This window comes from Meles meles, chromosome 1 (assembly GCF_922984935.1).
Source record: "Meles meles chromosome 1, mMelMel3.1 paternal haplotype, whole genome shotgun sequence".
Classification (NCBI taxonomy): domain Eukaryota; kingdom Metazoa; phylum Chordata; class Mammalia; order Carnivora; family Mustelidae; genus Meles; species Meles meles.
The window spans coordinates 195,759,946-195,776,728 of record NC_060066.1 but is presented as its reverse complement, the minus strand read 5'-3'; the positions used below and the strand labels follow the sequence as shown (position 1 = coordinate 195,776,728).

General features: G+C 42.7%; 1 protein-coding gene and 1 non-coding gene across 2 annotated transcripts in view; one reads left to right on the top strand and one right to left on the bottom strand.

Moving 5' to 3' along the window:
* TAF12 (TATA-box binding protein associated factor 12) overlaps nucleotides 1-10,303 on the bottom strand; it is a 37,411-nt gene extending 27,108 nt beyond the window's left edge. Inside the window, exon 1 of the mRNA XM_046015657.1 lies at nucleotides 10,177-10,303. The gene's annotated coding sequence lies outside the window, so the exon portion shown is untranslated. The remainder of the gene's footprint in view (nucleotides 1-10,176) is intronic.
* Nucleotides 10,304-14,711: 4,408 nt separating this feature from the next.
* Nucleotides 14,712-14,845, top strand: LOC123928830. Its single transcript, XR_006815825.1, has one exon. It is a non-coding gene; the product is annotated as a U11 spliceosomal RNA (small nuclear RNA).
* The last annotated feature ends 1,938 nt before the right edge of the window (nucleotides 14,846-16,783 follow it).

The window sequence follows — 16,783 nt, the reverse complement described above, 5'->3', positions numbered from 1 at the left end:
CCAACAACCCAAAAGAAAAATTGCAAAAACAAAAAAATGACAGTACAAGAAATTTAAATAGCTCTTAAAGTAATGAAATGATCCTTAAAAAAAGTAATGAAATGATCTTTATTTTCATTCATAATAAAAATATAAATTAAAACTATTTATTACTCCTTTGGCAATGATGAAAAAGTTTTATACGTACTGTTTGAAAGTTTTATTTTTTTTAAAAAAGATTTTATTTACTTATTTGACAGACAGAGATCACAAGTAGGCAGAGAGGCAGCAGGGGGGTGGGTGGGCGCGGAAGGGGGGAAGCAGGCCCCCCACTGAGCAGAGAGCCTGATGCCAGGCTTGATCCCAGGACCCTGAGATCATGACCTGAACCGAAGGCAGAGGCTTAACCCACTGAGCCACCCAGGCGCCCATTTGAAAGTTTTATAGAGAAATAGTCATTTCACATGTTGTTGGAGTTGGGGGTGGGGTGTAGGATATAAATTAGTTAGGTCTCTACAAAGGGCTACTTGGCAGTATCTACCAAAATCAGAAAAGCATGTATTGGGGCACCTTGGTGGCTCAGTTGGTTGAGCATCCAGCTCTTGATTTTGGCTCAGGTCATGATCTCAGGGACATGAGATCAAGCCCCATGTCCCATAGAGCTTAAGATTCTCTCTCTCATTTTCCTCTGCCCCTCCCCCACCACCTGCGCCTATGCTCTCTATAAAAAAATAAAGAAAAAGAAAGGAAAAAGAAAAGCATATGTTGTTTTGATCCATAGTTCAATCCTTAGCAATTTATAGTTAGACAACTATGTAAATAGAAAACTATACATATGAGGAATATCAACCTAAATGTCCATCAAAAGTGATATAGTTAGGGGCGCCTGGGTAGCTCAGCCTTTTAAGCATCTGCCTTTGACTCAGGTCATGATCCCAGTGTCCTGGGATCAAGTCCCACATTGGGCTCCATGCTCAGCAGGAAGCCTGTTTCTCCCTCTCCCACTCCTCTTGCTTGTGTTCCCTCTCTCACTGTGTCTGTCAAATAAATGAATAAAAGCTTAAAAAAAAAAAAAAGTGAGGGTGCCTGGGTGGCTCAGTCCTTGTGCATCTCCCCTCAGCTCAGCCCATGATCCCAGAGTCCTGATTTCGAGGCCCAAATGGAGCTCCCTGCTCAGCAGGAAGCCTGCTTTCCCCTCTCCCACTCCCCCTGCTTGTGTTCCTTATCTCACTGGGTCTCTGTCAAATAAATAAATAAAATCTTTAAAAAAAAAAAAAAAGTGTGGGGCGCCTGGGTGGCTCAGTGGGTTAAGCCGCTGCCTTCGGCTCAGGTCATGATCTCGGGGTCCTGGGATCAAGTCCCGCATCGGGCTCTCTGCTCAGTGGAGAGCCTGCTTCCCTTCCTCTCTCTCTGCCTGCCTCTCTTGTGATTTCTCTCTGTCAAATAAATAAATCTTAAAAAAAAAAAAAAAAAGAAAAGTGATATCGTTAAATAAATTAGGGTATAACCACAAAATGAAATACATCAGAAAAGAATAAGACTCATGAAAATATTAAGCTGAATAAAAGATGCCTGGCTGGCTCAGTTGTAAGAGCATTTGACTCTTGATCTGGGGGTCATAAGTTCAAGCCCCGTGCTGGGTATAGAGATTATTTAAATACATAAAACTTTTTAAAAAATTTAAAAAACAAATGAAAGAATATAGTTGAAAAGACCACATGTATGATTCCATTTATATGAAATGGAATTTATATAGACCAATCTATAGAAACAGAAAGTAGATTAGTGGTTGCCAGGGCTGAAGAGTGGGGGAAAAGGACAGGGACTGACTGCTAATGGTAGAGGATTCATTTTAGGGGGGATAAAAATAATCGAAATTAGATTATGGTGATGGCTGCACAAGCATGAGTGTACAAAGAAAGCCATTGAACTGTACATCTGATAATGGTGAATTGTATGATATGTGAATAGCATCTCAATAAAGATGTTTTTAAAAAACGAGGAAGAGGGGTGCCTGGGTGGTTCAGTGGGTTAAAGCCTCTGCCTTTGGCTCAGGTCATGATCTCAGGGTCCTGGGATCGAGCCCCACATTGGGCTCTCTGCTCAGCAGGGAGTCTGCTTCCACCTCTCTCTCTCTCTCTGCCTACTTGTGATCTCTGCCTGTCAAATAAATAATAAATTTAAAAAAATTCTTAAAAAAAAAACACAAAAAAACGAGGAAGAGGAGGGGTGCCTAGTGGCTCAGTCATTGAGTGTCTGCCTTCAGCTCGGGTCATAATCCCAGAGCCCTGGGATCCAGCCCTGTGTGGATCTCTATATCACTTTTTTGGGGGGGCTCCTGCTCACTGGGGAGCCTGCTTCTCTCTCTCCCACCCCCCCGCTTGTGTTCCTTCTCTTGCTATCTGTCAAATAAAGAAAATCTTTTAAAAAAATGTAAATCCATAAAACTTTTACAAGAAAGTGTAGGGAAAAAAGTCTTCATAACTTTGGGTCAGGGCAGGAATCTTAGATATAACACCAAAAGCACAATCCACAAAAGAAAGAAACTAAGTGTGCGCTTGGGTGGCTCAGTCGTTACACATCTGCCTTTGGCTCAGGTCATGATCCCAGGGTCCTGGGATAGAGCCCCCCACCGGGTTCCCTGCTCAGTGGGAAGCCTGCTTCTCCCTCTCCCACTCCCCCTGCTTGTGCTCCCTCTCTTGAGGTCTCTGTCAAATAAATAAAATCTTAAAGAGAAAAGAAAATAAAATGTAGATTTTGTACCAGAAAAAAAGTGGATTTAATAAAAATGTAAACTCCTGCTCTCTTAGTCATAGACTAAGAGAAAATATTTACAAATCACATATCTGACAAACAACTTGTATCCAGGATTCGACAATAAAAGACCAATTTAAAAAATAGGCAAAAAATCTGAACAGATCTTTCACCGAAGATATATAGATGGCAAATAAACACATGAAAAGATACTCAGTATCATTAGTCATCTGGGAAATGCAATTAGGGAAATGAGTACTAAATACTATTAGAATAATTAAAATTTTTTAAAAATCAACCAGTGCTGGAGAGGATGTTGAGCAACTGAAACTCGTACATTTCTGTGTGACTGCGTAAAATGGTGCAATCTCTTTGGAAAACAGTTTAGCAGGGTTTTTTTTTTAAATTCCTTTTTTTTTTTTTTTTTTAAGATCTTATTTATTTGAGAGAGAGTGAGTGATAGAGCACAAGTTGGGTAGAGGAGCGGAGGTAGAAGCCAACTCCCTGCTCAGCAGCGAGTCTGACTCAGGACTCTATCCAAGGACCCCAGGATCATGACCTGAGTTGAAGGCAGCCGCTTAACTGACTAAGCCAGCCAGGCGCCCCAGTTTGGCAGTTTCTTATAAAGCTAAATATATACTTATTATATGATCCAGCAATCCCACCCCTAGTTATTTACCCTAAAGAAATGAAAACATGTTCACACAAAAATCAGTACATGAATGTTATAGCAACATTATAACTGCCCAAAACTGGAAACAATCCAGATTTCCTTTCCAGATTATCCACTGGTGAGTGGATAAACTAAGAATATATATCCATACAATAAAATACCACTCAGCAATAGGAAGGAACAATTACTGATCCATGCAACAACATGGGTAATCTCGAGTGCATATGCTAAGTGAAAGAGGCAAGACTCAAAAGGCTGCTCACTGTATGATTCCATTTATATGACACTCTGGAAAAGGCAAAGCTATATGGATGGAGAAAACAGATTAGTGGCTGCCAGTGGCTTGGAGTGCTAGGGCTGGACGACGAAGGTACAGCATGAAGGAAACTCTGGGAGTGGTGGAACTGTGAGGTAGCAGTGTCATGGTGCTTATATGACAGTATGCATTTGTCACAACTCACAGAACTGTACTCCCAAAAGGGTGGATTTTTTGGTATGTAAAATAAAAAACAAAACATCACAACCATTCTGAAATGGTCAATGCCTCTACATCCAAATTATTTGTTTACTGACAACTTTCATCAAGTCCAACTGTGGATGATGCTGACCAAGCACAATGGAATGAAGTGACTGTAAATAACTGAATTCCATTACATAATATACCTTGGTTGCCTTTGGACTACTCAAATTTCTAATTTTCACTTACTTGGAATGCCAAGAAATAGAAAGTACTGCAGTGTTAAAATGGGCATTTACTGTGGGACAGTTTGGGAGAACAATTATAAGAGTAAACCCTTATTAGCACCTACTATGTAGAAATCACATGCCAGGAGTTACAAAATAAGTCCAGAAAGTCCATGCCCCAGTGATCTACAGTAAAAGTTATTTAGTAATTTTATCAAAACAAGACTGTATGGCTAGGATTTCAATTAAATACCAAGCCTATCCTCCCCCATTCCCAGTTGCATTTAGACTCCAGTTGATAGGCTTAGGATAACAGTTTCTAACTGCTTTTCCTTTTAACAGCTTGTACCTCAAACAGAAATCCAGTTGCAACCCTATTACTGTACTAAGAGTATCCGATTTTTCAGAGGGTAGAAGATGGGGGGATACCTTGTAGTAGTTATAAGACCATGGTGTTTTTTAGACATCTGTTCCATTAACAGATTTTTTTTTTTCCTGAAGATTTTCTTTCTGGGGCGCCTGGGTGGCTCAGTCGTTAAGCTTCTGCCTTCGGCTCAGGTCATGATCCCAGGGTCCTGGGATCGAGCCCCACATCAGGCTCCCTGCTTGGCAGGAATCCTGCTTCTCCCTCTCCCACTCTCCCTGCTTGTGTTCCCTCTCTTGCTGTGTTTCTCTCTGCCAAATAAATAAATAAAATCTTAAAAAAAAAAAACAAAAAAAGATTGTCTTTCTAAGTATACTCTACACCCAATGTTGGGGGCTTGAACTTACAAACCTGAGATCAAGAGTTGCATGCTCTTCCGACTGGGCCAGCCTAGCCCCCCACAGATCCACCCACCAAGATTTTTTTCTTAAGATTTTATTTATTTATTTGACAGAGAGAGATCACAAGTAGGCAGAGAGGTAGGCAGAGAGAGAGAGGAGGAAGGAGAGTCCGATTTGGGGCTTGATCCCAGGACCCTGGGATCATGACCTGAGCTGAAGGCAGAGGCTTAACCCACTGAGCCATCCAGGTGCCCCAAGATTTTTTTTTTAAGTGAACAGAATAGCGGAGTAAAAGACCAGATTGTCTCTAAAACCCTTTCATTTCTGAAATGTTTAGGAATTATTCAAACAAAATACTGGAGTGAACGGGACTGCCAGACGGGACTGCCCTATCACTATGGTATGTGACTTCACCTAATGACTGGGTTTTGTATCTGCTTCTCTTCTCACTGGCTTCTTTTTTTTTTTTTTTAAAGATTTTATTTATTTATTTGACAGCAAGAGAGAAAGATCACAAGTAGGCAGAGAGGCAGGCAGAGAGAGAGAGAGAGAGGGAAACAGGCTCCCTGCTGAGCAGAGAGCCCGATGCGGGACTTGATCCCAGGACCCCGAGATCATGACCTGAGCCCAAGGCAGTGGCCCAACCCACTGAGCCACCCAGGCGCCCTTCTCACTGGCTTCTACATGTATCTAAATGAACTTATATTTCCCAGCCTAAAAAAACAGATTCATTAATTGCATCCTATATAAAAGACCCAAGAACAATAAAAACGTGGGATTTTTTCCCCACTAGTTTTTTTGCCTAGTTTGGTCCTATTTAGGTGGTTTTGACTTAACAGAAAGGCAGTACAATGCAGTGGTTGAAGGCATGGACTCTGGTGGCAGTGTCTGAGTTCAAGTACCAACTCTGCCACTTATTAATTAGCATAAGTCTCCAAGCAAGTTATCTAATCTCTTTATGCCTCAATTTCCTCATCTGAAAAATTGAGTTAATCATATAGTGTACCTTATGGGACTGTTGTGACAATACATTGAGCTTATGAATCTAAAGCACTCAGAAGAGTGCCTGGCACATGGAAAGTACAAATAAATGTTTGCTAAAATTATATAATATATATGCCCTCCTCTTCTAAATCTTAGTTACAGAAACCACTGTATTAAAACTAAAAGGCTGGGCACGTCAGGCGTCTGCCTTCAGCTCAGGTCATCATCCCGGGGTCCTGGGATGGAGGCTCACGTTGGGCTCCCTGCTTGGCAGGAAGCCTGCTTCTCCCTTTCCCACTCCCCCTGCTTGTGTTCCCTCTCTCTCTGTCAAATAAACAAATAAAATGCTTAAAAAAAATAAAAAATAAAACTAAAAGGTTTTCCCATTGTAGTATGTGGTGGTGCCATCCTATAACCATTTTTATGACTACAGACATTAAAAAATTTTTAAAAAGTGGGGGCGCCTGGGTGGCTCAGTGGGTTAAAGTCTCTGCCTTCAGCTCAGGTCATGATCTCAGGGTCCTGCGATCAAGCCCTTCATCAGGCTCTCTGCTCCGCAGGGAGCCTGCTTCCTCCTCTCTCTCTGCCTGCCTCTCTGCCTGCTTGTGATCTCTGTCTGTCAAATAAATAAATAAAAATAAAAAAATAAAAATAAAAACAAAAAAGTGACTGAAAAAAGAAGTGACACAGCAGGGTAGTGGTAAATAGTCCACAGGAGGTTGATGAGGGGTACTATGACACAGGGAAGACCCAAGTCAGGAGGGCTGGGTATCATCCTATTTCTGCCACTGAGTTTTTTGTTTTTTGTTTTTTTTTAAAGATTTTATTTATTTATTTGACAGAGAGGCAGGCAGAGAGAGAGAGAGGGAAGCAGGCTCCCTGCTGAGCAGAGAGCCCGATGCGGGACTCGATCCCAGGACCCTGAGATCATGACCTGAGCCGAAGGCAGTGGCTTAACCCACTGAGCCACCCATCTGCCACTGAGTTTTATGAGCTCCCTTTAACCAGAGTTTCTACATCTGTAATTAAGAATAGGATCAGACAGATTTTAAAGTCCTTTCCAGCTCTAAAAAAGAGTGTAAGATTTTAGATTAAGTCCATATGTACTGATTTCAGTTTGTCTTCTGCATCCAGCACACCTGTTTCACAGTACAGACTCTAACCACTGCTGGTAGATTGTTTCCAAAGTATTTGGGGGCTTTCCATGAAGACTGCAGATCAAAAGTAATATGTTCTATGTTCATATCTGCTCTAACACAATGATTTTCTGATCAGGTACTCTGAAATACTATTATAACTCAATGCTAGAGCCACAAATGAGTGAAATAAATAATTTTGCAAATGTAGATGAGGATATTAACTCAGAACTAAGTTATCATTAATTAAACCATCAGGTACTTTGAAATGGTGGCTTGGGTATGCTTTATTTCATAATTTGGTGTAAGTTTTGATCACTTGTAAACAGTAGAGGCACTTTCAAACGGTATAAGCTAACCCTTTGGGAAAAAATAATAGTTTCAACTAGTTGGCCCAATTTCCCTGATTTAGTTTAGGTTAAAATTAATTGCAAAGTTCGGGGCCCCTAGGTGGCTCAGTGGGTTAAAGCCTCTGCCTTCAGCTCAGGTCATGATCTCAGGGTCCTGGGATCGAGCCCCGCATCCGGCTCTCTGCTCCGCGGGGAGCCTGCTTCCTCCTCTCTCTCTGCCTGCCTCTCTGCCTTGTTGTGATTTCTCTCTGTCAAATAAATAAAATATTTTTTAAAAATTAATTGCAAAGTTAATACAATTTAGGTCCTTGTTCTTCAAGTTGGTCTTTCTTGGCCTCCTAAATTTAAAATTAAGTATATCCTAGTCCATTGTGAGGAAAAGTTCAACTCAGGTCCCATTTTCCTATCTTAAATATCTATTCTTTTTTAAAAACACAGAAAAACGGGGCGCCTGTGTGCTCTATCATTAAGCCTCTGCCTTGGGCTCTGGTCATGATCTCAGTGTCCTGGGATCAAGCCCCACATTGGGCTCTATGCCCAGCGGGAGGCCTGCTTCTCCCTCTCCCACTCCCCCTGCTTGTGTTCCCTCTCTTGCTGTGTCTCTCTCTGTCAAATTTAAAAAAAAAAAAAACAACGAAATTTAGTTCTCTTCAAATACTACACTATATAAGTATCCTAACAAATTATAGTACTTCACATAAAGAGAAGTCTTAAGGGAGGGGGGAATGCTTTCATTCAATGATATGTTTTGTGTGTTATTTCTATTTTTTTTAAAGATTTTATTTATTTGACAGAGATCACAAGTAGGAGAGAGAGAGAGAGAGAGAGAGGAGGAAGCAGGCTCCCCGCCAAGCAGAGAGCCCGACGTGGGGCTGGATTCCAGGACCCTGGGATCATGACCTGAGCGAAAGGCAGAGGCTTTAACCCACTGAGCCACCCAGGCGCCCCTGTTATTTCTATTTTGATGTGCAAACTGATACATGGAGAGGAATTCACTTAGAAAAGTAGAACAAAGTTAGTCAAACACATAACAAGGATTTAGTACCATGTTGTCAGGCAAGGTACTTAATCTCTGAATTAATTCCATTATCTATACAACGGGACTAAAAATATCTAACTTGTGGGGCTCTAAGTGATAATTAAATGATTTAATATTTGAAAGTGCTTATGATAGTGCCTGATTAGTCTGAGTAGGTTTCAGGAAAAGATATTATTGAAAGGAAGTGACTCCTCCAAGTATCTTTGACATTCTTATTGAAAAGCAGCCATCTGGGGCGTGGGGGTGGGGGGAAAGGGGACTCAGTTGGTTAAAGCACCTGCCTTTGGCTCAGGTTGGGACGGAGCTGGAGTCAGGCTCCCTGCTCAGCGGGCAGCCTGTTTCTCCTGCTCCCTCTGCTGCTTCCCCTGCTTGTACTCGCTGTCTCTCTCAAATAAGAAATCTTTAAAAAATAAAAAAGAAAAGAAAAGCAGCCATCTCCAGTAAATGCCTATAATAAAAATACAGGATACAACTTATTTATCTGCAACTTTCTAAACTGCTTCCTAAATTTGGGGGGGGGGGACGGACGGGGCTTCATTTAAAGGTTCCCTACCTGGTTAAGTGTCATTCACTGTATCGATGTCAATACAGTAAAGAGCCTCAAAATTAAGTACTAAATTTGTAAAAAATTTCCTTCTTGAGTTTGAGGTTAAAGCAAAGATTCTACAAGCATGTTTTCAAGGCTATTTACCAAGTATCTCCTATTTGCTAGACACAGCAGGGTACTATATAAAAATTATGATCTAATCAACCATTACCTCACTGTGATCCTATACCCTCTTTGGACCTTAGCCTCTTTGCATATAAAACAGGAGTTTAAAAAAGATTATCTTTCTGGGCCATCCTGTCCTCCTATCTCCAACATTCTTTGATTTGAGATGCAGAGATCTGTGCTCAATAAGGTTGAATGGAATGGTATTTAAAGCACTTATCAAGTATATAACTGGGTTCAAACGGCTTCGACTTCACATCAGAGCTTCGAAAGAATGAAGCAGAAAATGAAGATGCTTGCATGGGGCTTTCCTAGATAAAGTATCTGACACAAGAAAAGCCTGTCCAAAACCAAGCAGGCAGCGCGAAGGGTCTTCTTCCCTGGAATACATCTTTTACCACTCTGGACTCAAGAGTGGGTGAGAAAAAAAAAAAAAAAATCACTAGATCTTTTCCAAACTCTCTCCCCTTCCCTTGGAGTCTGATCTCGAAGCCATGGCCCCTTACACTCTCCGCTTTGGCGAGCTCGGGTCCTCACTGCCCTGTTCCTTCAAGTACTTCGGAGTCTCCAAGCCCTAATCCCGTCCACACAGAAGCCCGTCTTCATTGCCTGCTGCTGTTCCTTCCAAACCCAAGTGTTTTCTGAGTGCTCCTGCCCCTCAGGAACCTGTCTTCGCTACCCTGTTTCTGACTCCTTAGGAGCCTGGATCTTCACTGTCCCGCTTCTGTCTCTTAGGAGCCCAAGTCCTCACAGCTCCGCTTTTACCTTTCGGAAGCCCGTGTCTTCACACCCCTTTCCTCTCCGACCCTCTCCTCTTAGGAGCACGGGTCTTCACAATCCTGTCCCTCTCACACCGCTTTCCCTCAGGTGCCGGATAACTCACGTCCGTCCCCGTTCCCTAAGTCCCGTCTACAGCCCGGGTCCCCACAGCCGCGTCTTCTCCGAGCCCCGTTCCCCTCAGTCCCGTCCCAACAGCCTGATTCCTCGCACAACCCGGTCTCCTCCACAACCTAGTTCTTCAAACACTGACCCACTGTGGGTCTGGGTCCTGACTCCCTCCTCCCGCTCTTCTTCCTCAACTGCCAGGGCCCAAGACTCACAGGCAGCAGCGTCTATCTCCCCATGATATGCGGAGACTGCCCCAATGAAGCGTTCGTCTCAGCAGCCGGTCCGACTGCTCGGCCCTCCCCGAGTACTTCCGGCACCGCTCCCCGCCTCCAACCCGGAAACGCGCGGCTCTTCCGGCCGGCGGGCGCGCGCCTGACTTGCGCAGGCGCAGACTGGCTCCTGACACGTGGTCGGGCTGCAGGCTGTTGCTCAGCTCCAGCAGTTGTTTTTTCTTGCTTGGGGTTGACTGGCAGCGTGGGCGAGCCGTTCGCCTTCTACCCAGGTGTTACGAGCCTTGCCCTTGTTTCTTTCCGTCTCGGCTTGTCGTATATATCGCTAGCACTACGGGTAATTGACGCCCTCGGACGGTTTAGAGGTCGCCATTTTTAGTTGGTGCCTTTATCTTAATAACGGGATGGAGAAACCCACCTGGGACCGCAGCACCCAGTAGGTAATTCTGTTGAACTCTGTTGGCAACACGAGAACCCGGAGACAAGAGAGACCGTTTGTACCTGTGGATTGGCAACTAATAGTTGAGCGTTTACTATCATCCAGGAATTTTGCTAAGCCCCTGAACTGCGATTTATCGTTTAATCTTTTAAAGAAAAACCGGTGAGAGATGAAGTAAGGTTTTAGCTAATAAGTGCGATCTCAAATTGAACTCAGAAGTCTAATTGTAAAGCCTAATACTATGGTGTATGTAACCATTAAACTGATGGTTTTTGTTTTTCCATCAGATGCTTTGAGATAACTTTATTTTTTACCCTATGCCAGGTGATAGGCATGTAAGACCCAGCCCTGAACAATGTGGCAGGAATGGCCAAAGGCTTGTGACAGCCCAAAGTGAGCCATAGTAACTGCCCGCAGGGATCAGGAAGAGGTGTCTCCTACCATTTTTGTTTGTTTGTTTTTTAAGTTAATTTTTTTAGTAATCTGTACATCCGACATGGGGCTCAAACCCAACTCTGAGATCAAGAACCATATGCTCTTTGACTATGTCCAGTGCCCTCCTAGTCTTTGTATCTTAACAGTCCTCCTCCCAGTCACCGTCTACACTGCCACCAGATATGAATTCTTAGATTCAAGGCCCCTTCACCATTAGGCTTTGAGCAGCTTCTTTAGCCTAATATCCCTGATACTGCTCACTTCATTTTCCTAAGGCTCTGGCACACCACACTGTCCCGCACCCCCCCCCATTCCTCTTTTAAGACCAGTTTAAATATACATCCATTCATTTAACAGAGTGCTCCTTGTGTGAGAAGCCTTTTGCTAGGTGCTGCGTATGTAATAGTAGATACCACAGACAATAAATATCCTTGTCCTTTACAATCTGGAGTGGGAAAACAGACCACCAGAAAGTACACAAAAATGTAAGAAGAGAGAATGCCAAAATAAAATACATAAATAGGTACATACCAGATTTATTTAGTTGGGTGATGGAGGGCCCTGAGCTAGGAAAGGTTATTCAAAATGGCCAGGATGGCCCAGGTGGCTGGAATTTAATAGGTGATAGGGAGAGTGGCAGGTAAAGAGTTTGGAGAGGCAGGCAGAGGTCAGCTCAGGCTGGACCTTGTAGGCTATGGTGAGGACGTGGGGTTTATTTATTGCACAATGGAAAGACATTGGAGTGTTAAATAGAGGAGTGAAATAATGGTTTGTTTTGAAGAGATGAGTGGTGGATTATAGGAGGAGCCCCCAACGAACAGCTGACAGTACCCCCATCTAGACTTTCCTCCAGTTTAATACTATAAGTCTGCATCCTGTTACAGTGTAAGCTGTTTATGTGAATCCCTTCTCTTGCAGCTTCTACTTTGTAGAGTTCAGGTACTTCTATGTATCATTAAAATACATTAAGGAAAGTAAAATGCCTGAAAGTCTGTATTTTTTGTTTCAAAAAAAAAATCTGTGTATATGTACATAGAAAACAGTCTGGTAAGAGAAACACTAAGCTGTTAATAGGAGTTGGGGGAAAACATTCTCACATTTCTGTACCTTTTCAGTTTTTTTACAATTAGCACATGTTTTTATATTAAAAATGAAGTATATGTGAGCAAATCTATTTTTATGGCATTTTGGAAAAGGCAAAACTACAGGGCCAGAGAAGAGCACTGATTACCAGGATTGGGGCTAGGGAGAAGGGTTGACTAGAAAAGGAGACGAAGTTTTGGGGGTGATAGAAATGTTTGATACTTGACTGATTGTGGTAGCAGAATACGTGTCTACATGAGTTTGTTGAACGATGTGATAAAAAAGGTGAACTTACTATATGTAAATTACATATCAACAAACCTGACTTTTTTTTTTTTAAGATTTTATTTATTTATTTGACAGCGAGAGCAGGAACATGAGCAGGGGTGGAGAGGGAGAGGGAGAGGGAAATCAAGGCCAACCAGGGAGCCCCACGTGGGGCTCCATTCCAGGACTCCGGGATCATGAGCCCAAGGCAGATGCTTAACGAATGAGCCATACAGGCACCCCAAACCTGACTTTAAAAAATGAAATATACGGAGGTGCCTGATTGGCTTAGTCAGGAGAGCATGCGACTTTTGATCTCAGGATTGTGAGTTCCAGCCACACATAAGGTGTAGTGATTACTTAAAATCTTTTTTTTTAATTTTTTAATTTTTTAAAAAACATTTTATTTATTTGACAGAAATCACAAGTAGGCAGAGAGGCAGGCAGAGAGAGAGGAGGAAGCAGGCTCCCTGCTGAGCAGAGAGCCAGATGCAGGGCTCAATCCCAAGACCCTAGGATCATGACCTGAGCCAAAGGCAGAGGCTTTAACCCACTGAGCCACCCAGACGCCCCACTTAAAATCTTTTTAAAAAATTACAGAGAAAATGCAGAAAGCAAGGACAAGTTAAAAAAAAATTCTAAGTTTCCCTCTCTCTCTCTGCCTGCCTCTCTATCTACTTGTGATCTCTCTCTGTCAAATAAATAAATAAATAATCTTAAAAAAAAAAATGGGGCGCCTGGGTGGCTCAGTGGGTTAAGCCGCTGCCTTCGGCTCAGGTCATGATCTCAGGGTCCTGGGATAGAGCCCCGCATCGGGCTCTCTGCTCAGCAGGGGCCTGCTTCCCTCTCTCTCTCTGCCTGCCTCTCTTATCTACTTGTGATCTCTCTCTGTCAAATAAATAAAAAATCTTTAAAAAAAAAATTCTAAGTTACACAAAATAAAATTTCACAATAATAAAATAGCCTATTATGCTTTTTTCTTAAAAGATTTTATTTATTCATTTGACAGAGAGAGACCACAAGTAGGCAGAGAGGCAGGCAGAGAGAGAGGGGGAATAGGCTGCCGGCTGGGCAGAGAGCCTGATGGGGGGTGGGGGGGAGATCACGACCTGAGCAGAAGGCAGAGGCTTAACCCACCGAGCCACCCAGGTGCCCCTGCTTTTTAAAATAATTACAGTACGGGCGCCTGGGTGGCTCGGTGGGTTAAAGCCCCTGCCTTCGGCTCAGGTCATGGTCCCAGTGTCCTGGGATCGAGCCCTGCATTGGGCTCTCTGTTTGCTGAGGAGCCTGCTTCCTCCTCTCTCTCTCTGCCTGCCTCTCTGCCTATTTGTGATCTCTGTCTGTCAAATAAATAAATAAAATCTTAATAAAATAACATAAAATAAAATACAGTATTACAGGTAAGTCTAATGTCTTGTGTGTCATGGTCCCCATCCTTCCCTCCTTCCCAGAGAGAGGTGGTCACTGATGTGGGTTCTGGCAAATCCTTTTTTAAAAGTTAATAAAGTGGCATTAGAAATATGTAGCACTGGGTTTTATGTGCACACGTGTATGTTCTTTATTACTTTAATGTTCACCTTCAATTTTTTTTATCTGTTGATAATTTATTTGACCAATCCAAATTTCGTATTTATAATAATAAAGTCATGCTGTACTTTATTCTGCAACTCTTATCACTCAGTGCTTTTTGGTGTTTAATTCAATCTCTGGCAGCGCAGCAGATGGCATTCATTCCACTTTATGAACACACTACGTTTTGCTAATCCGTTAGCAGATTAGGTTGCTCCCAGTTTTTTCTCTCCCAGTGCTGCCAGTTCTCTCCTGGTGGAGCCTCTTCCGGGTGGATGGCCACGGATAGCGCAAGTTCGTACATTTTCAATTTTAATAGGGTGGGATTTGTGTCTTCAGATAGGTACCGAGAGCCTCCGAGAAGCGAGTACCCAACCTAATGTACAACAGGTGCGTCCCGAGGCCCACTGCAACGGGCGACAGCTCCCCCGCGGTCTCCCACAACCGCACTTCCTAGCCACTCCCTCTGCGCCCGTCGGCCCCTTCCCAGCAAGCATCGCTTGCATTTGCATACAATTTACATACCTGCCCTTACTTCTACATAAAAATCCAAAGGACAAATCATAAAAGTCTTCTTGTGAGTATTCTCAACGGATCAGCATGTCTTGCAATTTCCCCTTCAATATGAGGAACACAGAATAAGAAATTGCTTACAGTTTGTTTTCACCTTTATCGAAAGAGGGATTCGCCAGCACTGCCACTCTGTTTTTGTTTCTGAAAAGGCAAAAAGGGCTTCTGTCGTGAGTGGCACACTTAGGGCAGCTCCATTGCTCTACGTGCGGAATCGACATCAAGAGATTTCGGAAGCATAATTTTTTGGTACTTGGGCAGCTGGTGATCGTTGGTCTCGGCGCCCTTATTTTTAGTAACCAAAGAATAGTCTATTCTCGTTTTCCGGTCGTGTGTCGGAAGATTGTGGAAGTTAGACGCTCAGATGTGTAGTAATTTGAGCGTGACTGCTCTTCTATGTGGAAGTTTGGTTGGGGTGGTTGAGATTTTAAGCTAGTGAGAAGATACTGACAATTAGCTAGGTAAGTTAACTATGTGTGAGAAACATCAAAGTATTTTGGGTACAAACTGATTTTTCACAAACCAGCAGATGATTGCTGACGTAGGAAGAGCAGCTATTTTTCGGTTTCACAGGTTAGGGAATTGAGATTTAGGAAGGTAAATTCTATGTTTACTCAAGAGCACTCTGAATTATGCCCCCAGTGGGAATATCTGGACTCCTAAGTGTCTGTTTGCAGAGGTGATTGAATCTTCACGCATAACTTTGATTTTGTAAGAATTCTTCCCTTTTAACTAGGCATCTATATCCTTTCCTTTTTCTTTTTTGAAAAAGAGAAAGAGCACGAGTGAGGGGAGAAGGAGAGGGTAGTCGCTCAACCATCGGAACCCACTGAGGCGCCCTGTATTTCCCTTTAGCTGTGTTAATGTTCTTTCTATAGCTTTTGTCCTTGAAAAACAGAAGCAATAGTTTAAAATACCAGGTTAGCATTTTCTTACTGATGGATACCATCAACCTTTCTGGGTAACCATTCAGCACAGACACAAGAATCTAAAACCTTCAAAAAACTCATCTCCCAAGAATGTATCCTCATGTAAAATTATGTTTAAAAGGAGATTTAGGGACACCTGGTTGGCCCAAAGAGCATGTGACCCTAGTCTAGATCTCCTGGTGGTGAGTTGGAGCCCCACCTTGGGAATAGAGATTATTGAAAAAAATAAAGAAAAACTTAAAAAGGTTTAAGCTGTACCCTGGGGCTAATAATACGTTATATGTTAATTTTTAGAAAATGTAAAAAAAAGGAAAAAGATTTAGCAAAGGGTTCATTCATTCTAACAACAAATGTATATTAGTGCTCCAATATACAGTAGACCCTTGAACAACACAGGTTTGAACTGCACAGGTTCAATACTGGAAATGTATTTTCTCTTCCTTATGATTTTTTTTTTTTTTTTTAAGTAAGGTCTATGCCCAAGGTGGGTCTTGAACTTATGACCCAAAATCAAGAGTTGCATGCTCTACTGACTGAGCCAGCCAGGTGCCCCTCCCTGATTCTTTTCTTTTTTTTTAAAGATGTTATTTATTTATTTGAGAGACAGAGAGGGAGCACAAGCAGGAGGGAGAGGCAGGAGAGGAAGAAGCAGGCTCCCAGCTGAGCAGGGAGCCCCACATGGGGCTCGATTCCAGTACTCTGGGATCAAGGCAGACTCTTAACCTACTGAGCCACCCAGGCTTGCCCCTGATGATTTTCTTAATACCATTTTCTTGGGGTGCCTGGGTGGCTCAGTGGGTTAAAGCCTCTGCCTTCTGCTGAGGTCATGATCCCAGGGTCCTGGGATTGAGCCCCACATCGGGCTCTCTGCTCGCAGGGAGCCTGCTTCCTCCTCTCTCTCTCCCTGCCTCTCTGCCTAGTTGTGATTTCTCTCTGTCAAATAAATAAAATATTAAAAAAATACCATTTTCTTTTTTCTAGTTTAACTTTATCGTAAGACTGCAGTATACAATACACATAATACAAAAAACGTGTTAATCAACTATTTATGTTATCAGGCTTCTAGTCAACCGAAGGTAGCTTTGGGGGAGTCAAAAATTATACTCAGTGGGGAGTTATACTGGGGTTTTTTTTTAAGACTTATTTTTTATTTTTAAAATGTTTTATTTATTTATTTATTTGAGAGAGAGAGAGAGAGAGAGCTGAGAGAGGGGAGGATGAGGGGAAGAAGCAGATTCCCTGCTTAGCAGGGAGCCTGATGTGGAACTCGTTCCTCGGACTCTGGGATCATAACTCA